The sequence below is a fragment of the Sapajus apella genome, unplaced genomic scaffold (genome assembly GCF_009761245.1).
Source record: "Sapajus apella isolate SASKATOON/1434 unplaced genomic scaffold, GSC_monkey_1.0 scaffold48, whole genome shotgun sequence".
NCBI classification, from domain to species: domain Eukaryota; kingdom Metazoa; phylum Chordata; class Mammalia; order Primates; family Cebidae; genus Sapajus; species Sapajus apella.
The window spans coordinates 8,243,620-8,247,395 of NW_022436988.1; the positions used below are offsets into that span (position 1 = coordinate 8,243,620).

The following is a 3,776-nucleotide window of genomic DNA, read 5'->3' on the forward strand; positions in this document are numbered from 1 at the left end:
GTGCCTGGCTTGGAGCTGCAGAGAAGCCTTGCAAGGCATTAAAAAAAAAAAAAAAATCCCCAAAGCACTGGGATTCAATTTCCTTCTTACCTCCAGAGATGCTTCCTGCTTTCAGTCTCGTGAGACACAATCATCAATCAACATTAATCCTGAGATAACTGCCCTGGGCCAGACACAACAAGATGCACTTTATCAACCTCTTAATTTAGCGTATGTTTAGGTGGAAGCCAGACAGGACACATTTTCCTAATCGATCAATTCCTGCTACTGCTTCTTTTTGGAAAATCAACTCTGAATCCCACCTCCCGCTAAAAAAATCGGGGGTTTTTAACTTGAAATCTTGGAGATGAAAGGGTGCCATGTGAAAGACTGGTCCAAGGAAGATGGCCATGATGGAAAAAAAAGGGAACATTTTGCGTAATAGGATCTCAATTTCAGAAAAAAGATACACACCCCGAATAAATAGGGAAGTATAGCCACCAGAATATTAGCAGCACGATAATGAAGTTGTGGTGATACTTGTTTTCTCTCTTCTGGATCTTGCAACATTTGTATAGTCAATATCTGTTACATTTAAATCAAGAAACCAAAAAATGAATGAATTAATTAAAGTTATTTTCTTTCTTAAGCTGGGTGGGGGTACATAGGTGTGCATTTTATTATTCTTTATAACTTATTTATGGTTGTATGTACTCTTTATAGAAAATATTTAGTGCTCTAGCTTTTTGGTTGCAGAGCCTCTTGTTTAAATAAAATGTAATCTGGAGCTTAGTGCAGTGGCAGTATCGTAGCCAACGAGGTTTATCCGAGGTGCGATTATTGCTGATTAAAAACTTTTCCCAATACCCGGCGGTGACGACTTGAAATATGGTCGGCATTGGCAATTTTTGACAGTCTCTATGGAGATTGAATTAAAAAAAAAAAGAAAGAAAGAAAATGTAATCTGGAACCCGGGCATGGTGGCTCATGCCTGTAATCCCAGCACTTTGAGGGTCTGAGGCACATGTTTCACTTGAGGCCAGGAGTTCAAAACTAGCCTGACCAACATGGCGAAACCCCGTCTCTACTAAAAATAAAATGTAATCTGGAAGCTGCATTAAGTGATGTGGGGTGGTCCTGGGGGCCGGCTCCTGGTTCTCCCCACCCGCTGGCCCCGAATGCCCATAGACAACCCTGTGCCAGCCAGGACCTCGGCTGAGAGCAGTGATGACCGGCACCACCTTCTGCAGATGGGAACACTCAGGCCCCAGGTGAGTGGCGAGTTGGGGCTAGAATCTGGTCCTTCTAACATCTTGCCCAGCTTTTCCCCCATTCACTGCCTCTCTTCACTTAGGTTTCCTTCCTTTTTCTTTTCTTTTCTTTTTCTTTTTCTTTTCTTTTTTTTTTTTTTTGAGACAGTCTTGGGCCGGGTGTGGTGGCTCACGCCTGTAATCCAAGCACTTTGGAAGCCAAGGAGGGCGGATCACCTGAGGTTGGGAGTTCAAGACCAGCCTGACCAACATGGTGAAACCCCGTCATTTAAAAAAAAAAAAAAATTAAAAAGAAAAGAAAAAAAAAAAAAGAGACAGAGTCTTGTTCTGTCACCAGGCTGGAGTGCAGTGGCGCGATCTCGGCCCATTGCAACATCTGCCTCCTGGGTTCAAGCGATTCTTCTGCCTCAGCCTCCTGAGTAGCAGATATTACAGGCGCATGCCACCATGCCCAGCTAATTTTTATATTTTTAGTAGAGATGGGATTTCACCATGTTAGCCAAGATGGTGTCAATCTCTTGACCTCATGATCTGCCCGCCTCGGCCTCCCAAAGTGTTGGGGTTACAGGCTTGAGCCACCGTGCCTGGCCTAAGTTTCCTTCTTGATTTTTCCCTCTTTAAACTCATCAGTGCTCTGAGCCTAAGGGATAAAACTAATGCTACATTCCTCTTTCCTGATATTCTGTATTCACTCATTTTCTAGGATTTGTCCTTAAAATTCGAGTTTTTATTTTGGTAAATGGCAGATGTCAGGAAAGGCAGAGGAGGGGGTGATGGAGGGGTGAGGAGAGAGGGCTGGGGGCTGCCTGCAACTTCAGCCTGGTGGCTTGGTTGCCTGGTGGTCCCAGGGTGGATTCTTGGATCAAGTGTGGTGACGTTTTCCGGCTGCTGCTGGGTCAGATGGGAGCCGACTGTTCCCAGAGGCTAACATCACAAATAGAACAGTCGGTGGAAGCTCCGTGCCCCTTAGGGACTTAGAACCCTGCTGGGTTTAGCTGAGGGGCTTTGGCACGGCTGGCCAGGAAGATGGAATTTGTTTCTTATTCTCAGCAGGCAGAGTTCTGTGGATGAAATTTTTCTGTCTCTATCGATACGAGCTCTGGAGCAGCTCAGAACTGGAGCGGTGAAAGCCTGGTGCACCCTTACTTCCCTCTGTCATCAGCCGTCACTCTTCATTTAGCACTCCTCAGTGGCTGTGATCGCCCAGGGAGCCCAGGCTCAGCCCCCACCCTTCTCAACTCACTTTTCCAGGCACACCTCCAACTGACTGGAGGGGACAAAAGTAGATTTTTTCATCCCTCAAAAATGCAACATGGCCGGGCGCGGTGGCTCAAGCCTGTAATCCCAGCACTTTGGGAGGCCGAGGCGGGTGGATCACGAGGTCAAGAGATCGAGACCATCCTGGTCAACATGGTGAAACCCTGTCTCTACTAAAAATACAAAAAATTAGCTGGGCATGGTGGCGCGTGCCTGTAATCCCAGCTACTCAGGAGGCTGAGGCAGGAGAATTGCCTGAACCCAGGAGGCGGAGGGTGCGGTGAGCCGAGATCGCGCCATTGCACTCCAGCCTGGGTAACAAGAGCGAAACTCCGTCTCAAAAAAAAAAAAAAAAAAATGCAACATGCCAGGTGCTATCACCCACTGGATGCTAGGTTTCGGCTTCAGGCGAGGTTGTGGGAACCCTCCTCAACTGCTACCCGCTTCTGCCTTCCCCTTCCCCTCCTTCCCTGTGGGATCTGTAGGGCCTGCAGCTCTGTGTTAGCTCTGCTCAGACACAGCAGCCTCAGGGTGCAGCTCCTGTGCACCGGGTGACTGCATACTGCCTCTCCTGCCACTGTAAGTCCTGGCATCTCAAACATGCAGTTGAGTCAAGAAGAATGATGGCCATTACTTCATCTCCTGATTTTCAGGATCTGGGCTAAGCCAGGACACAAACCAGGCTCAGAAATGAGGCTTTGGCTCCTGGCACTCACAGCTCTGGATTTGCAGGACAGATAAGACATGGAGCCTGCCCGGGAGCTCTTTCAGCCAGTTTCCCCACAGACAGCAGTTTGAGCTGCTGGGCCAGGCTCTGCTGGGTCTATTTGGCCTGGGGCATCTGACTGGGGACAGTGGTGTCCTTTATCTCCAGGACTCCCACAGAGCCAGTGGACTCTGCAGCTGGATTCTGGGTGCCTTGTGGCTGCCTTCCTGAGGTTGCCACTTGGTCAAGGGAAGGAGATGGAAAGAGAGCCTGAGATTGGGGTGTGTAGAAGCTTCTCCCTCTGATTGCCCTGCATTTGAGTGAGATTTCAGTGGAATTGGAAATCTAAACTTAGGTTCAGAAAAGAGTTTTAGGCCAGCTGCAGAGGTTCATGCCTGTAATCCCAGGACTTTGGGAAGCTGAGGCAGGCTGGTCACCTGAGGTCAGGCGTTTGAGACCAACCTGGCCAAAATGGTGAAATTCCATCTCTACTGAAAAAAAAAAAAAAAAGATCAACTGGGCTTGGTTGTGGGTGCCTGTAATCCCAGCTACTTGGGAGGCTG

At 48.1% G+C, this 3,776-nt stretch overlaps 1 non-coding gene across 1 annotated transcript; it reads left to right on the forward strand.

Moving 5' to 3' along the window:
* Positions 1–765: 765 nt before the first annotated feature.
* On the forward strand, positions 766–906 carry LOC116525859. Its single transcript, XR_004257856.1, has one exon. It is a non-coding gene; the product is annotated as a U4 spliceosomal RNA (small nuclear RNA).
* The last annotated feature ends 2,870 nt before the right edge of the window (positions 907–3,776 follow it).